The 14,357-nt window shown below is 40.7% G+C and overlaps 1 protein-coding gene and 1 pseudogene across 2 annotated transcripts in view; one reads left to right on the forward strand and one right to left on the reverse strand.

Moving 5' to 3' along the window:
• Positions 1 to 14,357, reverse strand: part of CTNNA1 (catenin alpha 1) — a 174,967-nt gene that overhangs the window by 149,929 nt on the left and 10,681 nt on the right. The gene's annotated exons all lie outside the window — the stretch shown is intronic.
• LOC139011651 (large ribosomal subunit protein uL4-like) lies at positions 9,794 to 11,513 on the forward strand (annotated as a pseudogene).

Consider the following 14,357-nt stretch of genomic DNA (forward strand, 5'->3'; position numbering starts at 1 on the left):
GATGAGAGAGAAACATCAATCAGCTGCCTCCTGCACACTCCCCACTGGGGATGTGCCCTCAACCAAGGTGCATGCCCTTGACTGGAATTGAACCTGGGACCCTTGAGTCCACAGGCTGATGCTCTATCCACTGAGCCAAACCGGTTAGGGCATTGCAGCGTTATTTACTATAGCCAAGATCTGGAAACAGCTCAAGTGCCCATCAGTAAAAGAGTGGATAAAAAAAGATATGGTATATTTAGACAATGGAATACTATTCGGCCATAAAAAAAGAAGGAATTCCTACCCTTTGCAATAACATGGGTGGACCTGGAGATTATTGTGCTAAGTGAGATATCCCAGTCAGAAAATATGCTATATGATCTCACTTACATGTGAACTCTAACAAAATAAACTGACACAAAATACAGAGGCATGATACATGGAATAGACTGACAGCTGTCAGAGGGGAGGGGGGCTTTCAGGGGCTGGATGAAAGAAGGTGAAGGGATTAACCAAAAAACATACATACATAACACAGACCACGGTATGGAAATAGCCAGAGGGAAAGACAGGGGTGGTGGAGGAGGAGGTGGACAAAGGGAAGAAAATGGAGATGGAAAGAGACTGCTTGGGGCAATGGACACCTGATACAAGTATAGATGATGTTTTATTGAGTTGTATACTTAAAATCTGTTTGATTTTGCAAACCAATGTCACCCCAATAAATTCAGTTAAAACAATAAAGACAAATTGTTTTTTTAAAAAAAATAACACATAATCAGAGTAATAAAATGTTTCCCATTTACTGCAGAGTGACTGAATTCATCATTTATATGTGGTCAACCCATCATATACAAATACGTTTTATATTAGGCACTTATATGGCACATAGACGCTGTCACACTCCTTCCAGTTATACAAATCTATGAGAAAAACATCACTTGGCTAGATCTTTATTATTTTTAATGATTATGATTATAATTATTTTTAAACATAATTATATTTAATCATAATAAAACATTTAATCACTGTCATTTTATTCTTTATTTTCTTGAAGCAATGGGACACAAAATTTATCAAAAACACTAAGCAAAAGGCAAAACATAAACCTTTAAAAACTGTCAACCATTTAGCCACTCAATCATCAAATATTTGAGTGCCTTCTCCATAGAGGCACTATTCCAGATAGCACAGAACAAGGCTACAAACTCTGCCTCCATGAAAAATACAAGGTAGTAATGGCATAAATAAGACAGGTATCAGTGCTAGGAAAAACATTTTTAAGAGGGTAATGGTAATGAAATTATGTAGGGTCCTTCAAGGGCCTTTCTTTCTTGATAACATTTGAAAGTCAAGGAAGAGGCAGTCAAGTGAGTATCTAGGGGGAAGAGCACTGCAGACAGAAGTAACAGACAAGGCAGCATCTCCTAGGACTTAGGAAAAAAAAACAATGTGGCTAGAGCATAGAACAAGAAGAGGTGAGAGATCAAGTGGGGGGAGGGGCCCTCCAGAGTTACTGAAGTGACTATTTGCATTAAGAACTGGGTATCTATGTTATTTATTTAGCTTTCACCCCATATGATTTAGACCAGTGATTCCCAAAGTGGGCGCTACCGCCTCCTGGTGGGCGCTGCAGCGATCCAGGGGGGCGGTGATGGCCACAGGTGCATTTGGGGGCATATATCTTTCTGTTTAATTGCTATTAAAATTTAAAAAAATTAATTTCCAGGGGGGCGCTGAGTAATATTTTTTCTGGAAAGGGGGCGGTAGGCCAAATAAGTTTGGGAACCACTGATTTGGACCATTAACAATGGAAGTGTTTAACAGAAAGCTACAGTAAACTCCCCTAACAGACAACTGATTATGGATACACAGGAGGTCTCTGTTTCCATAAGAAACTGGACGCTTCTGTTCTGAAAAGAAAAAGATGAAACCAGCATCTGGACTGGAGGCACAAAAGAAAAAGAGAGACAAAAGGAAAGAGAGGTTGTGTTTTAGAACAATGGGACTACAAGGCAGAGAAACTTTAACATAGCTGAGGAGAACCCCACAGGAAGAAGAGGACTATAGTTTTCTTGGAGAGCCAGGAGAAAAGATGCCTGCACTTGACTAGAGTCTAGGAAGTTAACCAGACTGAGAAAACAAGAAAGAATTGTATTGAGAATATATACCTTTGATAACCTATTTTGTCATTCATGAATTCATAAATAACTGACCAATTATCATGTCCCAGGATCCTGCTAGGTGCTAGGGACTCAAAGACTAATTAGAAACCCCTACCAGATCATCACAGCAATTAATAATTAAGTACAAAAGGAACCAGGTGCCTTTACAATGGAGAAATCTGGCAGATGCCACTTAAGCAGTGTTTAAACTTGGCATCACCATCAGGGGTACAACCTGCCAACAACTGCAATACCCTGAGAAAGTCATCTTCACATATGTAGTATCCTGCCAAACGTGGAAACAATTAGACAAATTCAAATGCAGGACATCTATAAAGCTAGCCTAAACTCTCCAAAAGTGTTAGTGTATTGGGGGAGGGGAGGTTTAAAGGCTGAAAGTCAAAAGTAAAGAAACATGACAACTAAATGCAGTATGTGATCTTTTACTGATTCCTGGATTTAAAAAAACAGCAACAACTATAAAGGGCATCACTGGGACAACTGGTGGAATTTATATGAATATGGACTGTGCATGAGAGCAATACTTCTGGGAATCTTGTTAAAAGATTCAGTAGGTCTAGGGTAGGAAGAGTCTGCATTTCTCACAAGTGTCCCGGGAAAGCTGACACTGGTTCTTAGACCACTCTTTAAAAGGAACTAAATAATGTTATTCCTAGGCATTACATACTGAAGAACTTAAGGGTGAAGTGCCCTGGTATCTACAGTTTACTTTCAAATGCCTCTGAAAAAAATGTTTATATAGAGAATTGTGCAAATCTGAAAATGTTAATAATTGGTTAATCTACGTGAATTGATAAATTAAGTGTTCATTGTATTATTCTTTCAACTTTTCTGTACATTTAAAGATTCTTTCTTTAAGTTGGGGGAAAATGCTCACAGTCTAGACAGGAAAATAGTTACAATACAACAGAAAGTATGAAGTTATAAATTGCTCCATCAGTGCACAAGAGGAGTGCACAGGAAAGAATTCCCAACTGGCCAGCAAGTCCTCACTCAGGATCCAATGTACAGATGGAGTTAGGCGGCAGCTGTTTCAGGTTCTGTAAAGAGGCAACAACACTAGAGAACTTTGACACCTTCCAAGAACCACAAATGTGAGTGAAAAAAAGATGATGAGTGAGATGGCAGAGGATAAGGCTGAAAGATAAGCAAAGTAGTTAAGAGATTTGGATTTCACCTTTCTTAATTTAAAAATACTTTGGAACATTCTATTCTTACTTATTAGTATTCTTACTGTTTATACTAGTTACTTAAGAAATCCTGAACATCACCACCACCACCACTCAAAAATGGAACAAACCTAAAAAAAAAAAAAAAAAAGGAACAAACCCCACCTTACAGTTACCATAGTGAAGGCTAAAGCAGCTAGCAAGTGCGTTCCTAACCATTGTGGCATTTTCCCAATCTAAATGAGTTCACACACACAACTGCAGAGATGAGTTCCTCACAACTCCAAAGGCCCCAAACCAAGCATCTTCTTTCCAATCTATTCCCCTTGTGGCCTTCCCCATCTTCACTGACCAAAGCTCCACCAAACCAGGGTCCCTTAGAAAGAGATTCTAGAATCCCCTCTCCTCCTCTTCCCTCCCCCTCCTCTGTACCTCAGTAAATATCTCACTCTACTAACCCTTCCCGTTCTGAAGGCTCTGGCGTAGGTCCTGGTTTAGACTACCTAGGAGTCTTCTAACAACCCTAGTAATCTGCTTCCACAGACAAGATGAAGTCAAAACTCCTGTGAACAAACATGACCCACACTACCGTATCAGCCTCATCACCTGCCTCCACTCCATGAAACTCTTCTCCAGTGCATGTGCATGCCTCCAGAGCTCTGTACAAGCCACCCCTTTCCTCTGCTCAGAGAACCCTTCCAGACTTTTCCATCTTCCTTCAAGACTTACACAAATGTCCTCTGCTTCTGTTCACTCTTTTCTGGGCTCCCCCCCAATACTTTACAAGCATCTCATTTCTATTACAGCACTTGCCACAGAGCACTATATTAGTGTGTCTATCTCCCAAGAAACTGAAAGCTCTTTGAGCATAGGGACCATGGCTTTTTTAGGCACAGTAACTTTCATCTAGTAACATTTTATACCTTATTGAATTGGCTCAACTGTTTTAGATTTCATCTAGCATGAAGAAAGAAATAAGAAATGTCTCTTATTATAGATTAGTAAAAATGGGTATAGATTGCTAATTTTTGACTATCAAGTGATATTACTAAGGCTAATCCCATTCATTTGTAAACCCCTTGAGGCTATTAGCAATGGGTGACCCTCACATTAACATCTCCCCCAACACCTGCTTTGAAATGCAGACTTACAATCTATATATATAAAAGGCTAATATGCTAAGTGTCCCTCTACCCATTCAACCGGTCGCTATGGCGCACACTGACCACCAGGGGGCAGACGCTCAACGCAGGAGCTGCAGTGACTTGGCAGCAGCGGTTCTCGGGCTTCTCGGGTGACACACCCTGAAACCAGAGAGGAGGGAGCCCAATTCCTCATGGGGCCACATGATTCCACCTTTGGCCGTGGGTTATGTTGTTACTGGGGCACTGTGAGCCCCGAATCTGGTTTACTGCACACTTGCGTTTGTGTTCCACACCCTGTACGACAGCAACTTTGCAGAGTGCCCTCTCCCACTCTGGGGCCCCTCGGGGATGTAGGAGAAGTTTTGGCCTAATCCCCACAGGCCAGGCCGAGGGACCCACACCAGCCAGAGGGACCCCACTCACTCCACAGATGCTGGGGAAGGACTGTGGAAGGTTGGCTCTAGGGCATGTCCAGCCCATCTCGCCCAGTCCCACCCTGCCGGCCACCTTCTAATTAATTTCCTTTCAATGTGCATGAATCCATGCACCTTGTCACTAATAAAGGTATAATATTTAATTGAACCCTTCCCATGACAGTTGAGATATAGCAAACTAAATACTGCCTTAGATCCTGACTCAATAAAGGTACCCAAAAAAATCACATCTATGACCCTAAAGAAGCTTAAATTTTTCTCAAGGGTTGCCATCTTTCACTTCTTTGGATTTTTCCCCCCTTCTCCCAAGCTATCAAGCTCACATTTTACTTAGCACTTCTCTGCAAAATGACAGGTTTCTAAAGATACACTTCAAAGTCAGTCCAGAGCTTTTCTGAGAACACGATGACCCCAGGTCCAAGGAAGCAAGAAAATAACAGATGATTATAAGAAACCTTTGCCAATTTAGAGATTCCCCAGGAATAGAGTATTTCCATGAATACTGACTTGTCAGTAATAACTTACCCTTTCAGCTTCTGCCTTATTCACTGCACTATCATTTTTCACAAACCATGATTAAGAGTCTGGATTAACACTGAAATATTTAACATTATGAAATATTCAATATACCATGAAAGAATAGTAACAATGCATCTTTGCTTGGAAAGAAAGCAGGTTTCGAAGCTGCACAAGGCAAATGGACTATTAACAAAAACTCCTATCCTTCATGTCACTAGCAATGGTCCACAATAAATGCATTTTCTGAGTTATGATAGCACTTTCACTTTCAAGAACAGTCTACAGTCTAACCTGGTTAATAAACCAGTACAGGATTATGTAACTTGATAATTAACCAGGCTTCAAATTCACACCTTCAACTCATAATGTCAAATACTAGCAAAATAAAATAAACCATAGCAATAAAACATTTTCAAAATATAACTGATGATCTATTTATGTATAACAATATTTAATAATAAAAAATCTCAGAAAAAGAAAATGAGGGAAATCCACAGCTCAATATAATGAAATGGAATAGTCAAAACAATCCAGGAAAAAACTAGCCTTCAAATTATCAACTAAAGAATAAGAGTAGTTATTTAACATTAAGATTAAATTAGATTAAATTATTCATTACAAAATATTTTTTCATATGTTTTTATTGATTTTTAGATAGAATAAGATAGAAATATCAATCAGCTGCCTCCTGCATGTCCCTTCCTGGGGATTGAGCCTGAAACCCGGGCACAGGAATCGAACCAGTGACCTCTTGGTTCATGGGTCGATACTCAACTACTAAGTCACACCAGACAGGCTCATTACAGAATTTTAATGCAAATGGTAAGTTCTTTTCTCTGTAAAGCCCTCAAAGTCTTAAAAAAAAATCTCACAATTATAATAACTTCTATAATTCCCTCTCTTCTTTTACTATAATGGGAACATGGACCAGATAACAAGACACTTTAAAAATCAAATCACACTACCCATATAATAGTTGTTCCATATGATCAAGACTTTGTTACAAATATTTAGAATAACACTTGAAGAGTCCTTTCAAACTATATTTACATTATGTGCATTACTCCAAACTTGCAAGCAGTGATAAAGCACAAATTAATCCAAATCAAAAAGTGGGGTTGACAGATGACAGATGAGTCCATCAGAAAGTAAAAAGAAATGCATGTTAATTTCAAGCTCCATTAGAAATGGGGTTGGGGCATGCTTGCACAAGGATAAGAAATAAGTTTGACAGTTATAAAAAAAAAAACTAAAGAAGAAAATAATGAACATTTAGAGGCTCCAACAGAGAAAGGGCAATGTTGAAGTTTTATTTGAAGTGTGGTTATTTCTGCACACTTTGAACTTTCAATAATGGATAAATTTAGTATAGTGCTCTTGCAAGTGAGCAAACAGAGTGACATAGGGCAAGTCAAGCCAGACTGTCCACTTCCCCAAAATGTTCAGCCCACTAAACCCGTGGCCACAACATGGGGGTGCTGAGCACACTACCAAGTTGCACAAGCAATACCTTCCAGGTCCGCAAGCAAGCACACCAGCATCTGGGCAAATTTTCGGAACTAACGCTCTGAGATTCTCCCAGATGCCTGATATGTTTAACTTCTTAAAAGAAAACAGAAGGTACAAATAAAACTTAAAGCCTCCAATATGTACAATATAACCAAAATTCCTCTAAGTCTTCTAAGGGTATGGCTTCACAATCATTCATGAGGAAAATATGATTTGGACTGGGAAAGCAAAAAGGATAAACGATTCCACATCTTTCACTGTTTGTTTATTCTATACTAGAGGCCCAGTGCACAAAATTCGTGCACAGGTAGGGTCCCTAGCGGTTGCTGGCTGCCGGCCGGGGCTTCCCTTCCTGCGGTTGGCCAGCTGGCCCCGGCCCCTGGTCGAGGGGACAATTTGCATATTAGGCTTTTATTATATAGCATACAAAAACTAACAAAAATACACATTGTGAATGAATTTAATTTTTAACTGTTTATTTTTTTCACCTTTTACATGCAGCAAAATTCACTCTGATGTACTATTCTGAGTTTTGACAAATTCACAGTTGTGCAATCACCTCCACAATCAAAATACAGAAAAGTTAAAGGCTTTATTTTAACAACAGCACGTACATACAACTAAACCATAGAATTTAAGTGCACAAATATTACTAGCTTCAAATGCTAATTTGGTCCATCAACTTACTACAAAGCTACAGTAATCCGAACACTGTGGTACTGGCATAGAGAAAAACAGAACCAACAAAACAGAATGGAGCCCAGAAACAAGCATCCACATCTACTGTATAGTCAAATGATATTTGACAAGGGTGTCAAGATTATTCAATGAGGAAAGGACAGACTTTTCAACAAATGATGCTGAGAAAACTGTAAATCCAACTGGAAAAGGATGAAATTGGACCGTTATCTAATATCATATACAAATATTCATTCAAAATGGATCAAAGACCTAAATGTAGGAGCTAAAACAATGAAACTCTTAGAAGAAAACATAGGGCAAAAGATTCATGACACTGGATTTGTCAATGATTTCTTAGATATGACACCAGAGAAAATAATAGGTATATTAGACTTCAAAGTGAAAAGTTTGAGTATCAAAGGACATGAACAAAATGAAAAGGCAACCCAGTTAATGGAAGAAAATATTTGCAAATCATATATGTGATAAAAAATTATGTTGTTTTTTATTGATTGCAGAGAGAGGAAGGGAGAGGGAGAGACAGAAACATCAATGATGAAAATCATCGATTGGCTGCCTCCTGAATGACCCCTACTAGGGATTGCGCCTGCAAACCAGGCATGTGCCCTAACCGGGAATCGAACCGTGACCTCCTGGTTTATGGGTCGACACTCAACCACTGAGCCACACTGGTGGTGCTGTGATAAAGGATTAACATCTAGAATAGAGAACTCCTAAAATTTAAACAATTAAAATACCAAACAACCTGCCCTAGCTGGTTTGGCTCAGTGTATAGAGCATCAGCCTCCAGACTGAAGGGTCCCAGGTTCGATTCCAGTCAAGGGCACATGCCCGGGTTGCGAGCTTGATCCCAGCGGGGGGCGTGCAAGAGGCAGCCAATCAGTGATTATCTCATCGTTGATGTTTCTATCTCTCCCTCTCCCTTCCTCTCTGAAATCATTAAAAATATATTCTTTTTAAAAATACCAAACAACCTGATTATGTGCAAAAGACTTGAATAGACATTTCTCCAGAAATAGACAAATGGTCAAAAACACATGAAAAGATACTCAGCACCACTAATCATTACAGAAATGCAATTCAAAACTACAATGAGATACCATTTCACACTCATTAGGATGGCTACTACAAAAAGAAAATACATGTTGGTAAGGATGTGAAGAAATTAGAATTCTTGTGCACTGCTGGTAGGAATGTAAAATGTTATAGCTACTGTACAACAGTATGGTGGTTCCTTAAAAAAATTAGAAATAAATTACTTTATAATCAAACAATTCCACTTCTGGGTATATATTCAAAATAATTGAAAGCAGGGTTTCAAAGAGATATTTGTACACCTGTGTTCTAGCAGCATTATTAACAGTAGCTAAAATTTTGCAATCTAAGTGTGCATCAACAAATGAATGGATAAACAAAATGTGTTGTATGTATACAATAAAGTATTATTTAGCCTTAAAAAGGAAGGAAATTCTGGTACATGCTTCAACATGGATGAACCTTGAAGACATTATGCTAAGTGATATAAGCCCAACACAAAGGAATATATGTTTCCACTTTTCTGAAGTACCTAGAATAGGCCAATTCATAGAGAAAGAATGAACAGAGTATACCAGGGACTAGGGAAAGGGTAAGATGAGGAGTTATTGTTTAATGCAGCGGTCGCCAACCTTTCGGACCTCACGGACCACCAGTTGCCCGAAGATCACCGGTTGGCGACTGCTGTTTTAATGGGTAAAGAGTTCCTATTTAGAATAATGAAAAAGTTCTGAAAATGAATAGTGATGATGGTTGCACAACACTTAATGCCACTGAACTGAACACTTGAAAATGGTTAAAATGGTAAATTTTGTTATGTATATTTAACCACAATAAAAACTTTTCTAAAGTGTAGCAAGTCTTCCCACCTCCCCCTACCCAGGAATTCCACTTCTAAGAAGTTATCCTAAAGAAATAATCAAGGGTGGGGGTAAGGGGGAAAGATCAACCAAAGGACTTACATGCAAGCATGTAGGTCTAGCCAATGGACACGGACAGCAGGGGGGGGGGGGGGGGGGTAGGGGTAATCTAAATGTCTAACTTATCAAAGAAGCTACATAATAAAATAGAAGGGGATCATTAATATGTTACTTTTTCCTATGGGAGCCACCGGGTACAGGGGAGTGTGGCCTTCTCCTCTCATGCCATGGCATGTGCTCCTCCACTAATATCAGTGTACTCTAAAGGAGTCATCAGGCAAAAAAGTAACTTTGCCTGCTGCGTTCGAGGCTCCTATTCGACCAGATATTGTGAACTTTGCTCACACCAACTTGCACAAAAGCAACAGATGGCCCTAAGCTGTCAGTGAATTGGCAGATTATCAAAACATGCTGAGTCTTGGGGTACTGTGGCTCAAATCCCCAGAGTTGGAGGTGGTCAAACTCATTATTCTGGCCAGGGTGCTTTTGGAAATATGTGTTATGGAGGCTGCATGTTTGCACCAACTAAAACCTGGCGCCATTGGCACTGCAGAATGAACACAACACAGAAGCAATATGCCATGTTCTCTGCCCTGGCTGCCTCAGCCTTCCCAGCACTAGTCATGTCTAAAGGTCATCATATTGGGGAAGTTTCTGAACTTCCTTTGGTGGTGGAAGATAAAATTGAAGGCTACAAGAAAACTAAGGAGGCCGATTTGCTTCTTAAGAAACTTAAGACCTGGCCGAAACCGGTTTGGCTCAGTGGATAGAGCGTCGGCCTGCGGACTGAAAGGTCCCAGGTTCGATTCCGGTCAAGGGCATGTACCTGGGTTGCGGGCACATCCCCAGTGGGAGATGTGCAGGAGGCAGCTGGTCGATGTTTCTGGCTCTCTATCTCTCTCCCTTCCTCTCTGTAAAAAATCAATAAAATATATTTTAAAAAAAAAAGAAACTTAAGACCTGGACTTATATCAAAAAGGTCTATTCCTCTCAGTGAATGACAGCTAATGAGAGCTAATGAGAAACAGTCATCATATCCAGCACAGGGGACCTTGCATCATCTATGACAGTGCTCGGCAAACTCATTAGTCAACAGAGCCAAATATCAACAGTACGATTGAAATTTCTTTTGAGAGCTAAATTTTTTAAACTTAAACTATATAAGTAGGTACACTGTTATTAACTTAATTAGGGTACTCCTAAGGCTTAGGAAGAGCCACACTCAAGGGGCCAAAGAGCCGCATGTGGCTCGCGAGCCACAGTTTGCTGACCACTGAATTCTATGAGGACAATGGTATCAAATCCTTCAGAAGAATCATCCCTGGAATTATTCTGCTTCATGTAAGCAAACTGAACATTTTGAAACTTGCTCCTGGTGGGGATGTGGGCCATTTCTGCATTTGGATTGAAAGTGCTTCCCACAAATTAAAATGATCTGTATGGCACCTGGCGTAAAGCTGCCTCCCTCAATAGTAACTACAACCTTCCCATTCACAAGAAGCTCAATACATATTTTAGCAGAATCTTGAAATGCCCAGCCAAAGCACTACACAAGAAGATTCATGGCAGAGTCCTAAAAAAGAATCCACTGGAAAACCTGATAATCATGTTGACGCTAAACCCATATACAAAGACCATGCACCGGAGCACCATTCTTCATCAGGCCTAGAACCACAACCTCCAGATGGATAAAGCAGCAGCAGCAGCTGCTGCAGTGCTAGAAGTCAAATTAGATCAGAAGGAGGTTCCAGGAAAGACGCCTGTGGTAGGGAAGAAAGGAAAGAAGGCTGTTGGCATCATGAAGCAGAAGTTTTGGGTGGGGAAAAAAGCTACAGCTACCAAGAAACCAGCAGCTGAAAAGAAGTCCACAGAAAAGAAGCCCACTACAGAAGAAAAGATGCTTGTGGCATAAATTTAAATGTTTATTCCATAAAGGTCAAATCACTTTGCACAACTAATCTATATATATAAAAGGCTAAGTGTCCGTCCAGTAGCTATGATGCACACTGACCACCAGGGGGCAGACACTCAACACAGGAGCTGCCATGACACACACTGGCCATTTACAAAGAAACGGCACTGCAGACCTGGTGCCAACAAAGCAACACTCGGCTTCCCCCAAGTGGGACACAGGCCCTGCCACCATCCCGGAGTGACAGCCCACCAAATCATAGCCAACACTGCGAGACCCCATGGAACAAAATGTGGCCCACAGCCCAGCCCAGCCCAGAAACAGTGGCTGTGGGCGCCAGGTAATAACATCACGTAGCAACACCAGCTTCCTCTCTCTAGTGCAGAGGTGGGCAAACTTTTTGACTCGAGGGCCACAATGGGTTCTTAAACTGGACCGGAGGGCCGGAACAAAAGCATGGATGGAGTGTTTGTGTGAACTAATATAAATTCAAAGTAAACATCATTACATAAAAGGGTACGGTCTTTTTTTTTTTTTTTTAGTTTTATTCATTTCAAACGGGCCGTATCCGGCCCGAGGGCCGTAGTTTGCCCACGGCTGCCGTAGTGACTAGCCTACCACGAGTTTCTTCAGCCCAGAAACCCGACTTGCTTTATAGCCAGGTGCAAACATTTTACAGTTTAACCAAATGTTTGTGAAGCATTTTCCCGTGCCTCATCTCATTTGATCCTCACAGAAGTCCTGGAGTAGGTAGATAGGTGGAATCCTATTTTTTTTTTCATTAGCAAGATGTGAATAGCAATATTAAAATATTTCTTCTAATTAATTTCTTTTCAATGTGCACAAATCCATGCACCGGGACACTAGTTTTGAATAAAAACCTGATCAAAAGCAAAAAAAAACTGCTATGTTAGCATTGTGCAATTAATCATATTTCATCAATTCTAAAACATGGGCATTTCAGATTTTTAAGTCAAAAATCTGGATTATCTTACAATTGATGGCATTTCCTAGTTTTTTGACAGTCTTTCTTTTTTCTTAGCGGTACAAAAGGTTAATCTTAAGCTACTAATACAGGAAATGTTCAAGTAATGATCCATGGACAGCAGATTACAAAAAGCATAAGGTAACATCTTTTTATAAAAGCTATACATAATCAATATACAAGATTACAGGCTATACATCAGAATATTAAGAGTATTTATCTCTAGGTGATATAAATAAGCTTTACTTAAGAAAAAAATAAATTTTTTTAAACTTTAATAAACTGGGTATAAAGCCATTCACCACCATATCAACATGACACAATTCTACATATAACATAAAGTACATCTACTATAACTAATTCAGTATTTACTGAGTATCTGCTATGGGTTTAGAACTAAGTCAGGTATCACAGGAAACAGGGATTTACAAAAGAATGTAATTGCCTTGAAGCTCAGCATCTGACAAAAGAATTTACAGTCTAGATACAGTGGTTCTCAACCTTCTGGCGCTTTAAATACAGTTCCTCATGTTGTGACCCAACCATAGAATTATTTTCATTGCTACTTCATAACTGTAACGTTGCTACTGTTATGAATCGTAATGTAGATATCTGATATGCAGGATGGTCTTAGGCGACCCCTGTGAAAGGGTCGTTCGACCGCCAAAGGGGTCACGACCCACAGGTTGAAAACCGCTGGAGAAGAATCTTAAGGAAGGTAAATCAGCAACTTAATGCTATTTAAATACTGAACTAGTTCACTGGTTTTATTTATGGGACAACCCACTTAATATGGATAAAAATTTGTCCTGTCCAGCACTCCAAAACTGAAAAAATAAATTAGCATTTTAACACATTAGAGGCTAAAATAAATATCTATACATATAAAAGGCTAATATGCTAAGTGTCCATCTGACCAGTAGTTATGATGCACACTGACCACCAGGGGGCAGATGCTCCACACAGGAACTGCCAAGCTAGTGACTTGGCAGCAGTGGTTCTTGGGTGACGCACCTCAAAACCAGAGAGGAGGGAGCCCGATTCCTCACGGGGCTGCATGATTCCACCTTCAGCCGTGAGTTATGTTGTTGCTGGGGCACTGTTGGCCCCGAATCTGGTTTACTGCACACCTGTGTTTGTGTTCCACACCCTTTACAACAGCAACTTTGCAGAGTGCTCTATCCCACTCTGGGGCCCCTCAGGGTATGTTGGAGAGCCGGTTTCAGCCTGATCCACGCAGGCCAGGCCGAGGAACCCCACCTGCCAGAGGGACCCTGCTCACTCCACAGACGCCCTTCAAGCCTCGGCACCACCCCAGGTGCAGCCGGCGGGGGACGGACCTCGGGAGGTTGGCTCCAGGGCGAATCCAGCCTGTCTCACCCAGTCCCACCCCACCAGCCACCTTCTAATTAATTTCCTTTCGATGTGCACAAATCCATGCACCAGGTCACTAATCCTTTATAAATCATCTTATTCATTACACAGATGACAAAGTTCACTCTCAGGCTGGTACTCATAAGATTAAAAACTCAAAAAAGCACATGATCACCAGCCATCAGGTAATCCTATATAATAAAACCCTAATATGCAAATCGACCGAACAACGGATGAATTGAACAGCGAACGACCAGTTGCTATGATGTGTACTGACCACCAGGGGGCAGATGCTCAATGCAGCAGCTGCCCTTGGTGGTCAGTGTGCTCCCACAGGGAGAATGCCGCTTAGGCAGAAGCTAGGCTAACAGCTGATGAGCACAGTGCTAAGGACCTCTCAGAGGATGTCCAGCCAGCAGTTGGACATCCCCCGAGGGGTTCCAGACTATGAGAGGGCACAGGCTGGGCTGAGGGACCCCCCCCCA

Source organism: Myotis yumanensis, unplaced genomic scaffold (assembly GCF_028538775.1).
Source record: "Myotis yumanensis isolate MYYU_CA2020_CCGP unplaced genomic scaffold, mMyoYum1.0.hap1 SCAF_5, whole genome shotgun sequence".
NCBI lineage: Eukaryota > Metazoa > Chordata > Mammalia > Chiroptera > Vespertilionidae > Myotis > Myotis yumanensis.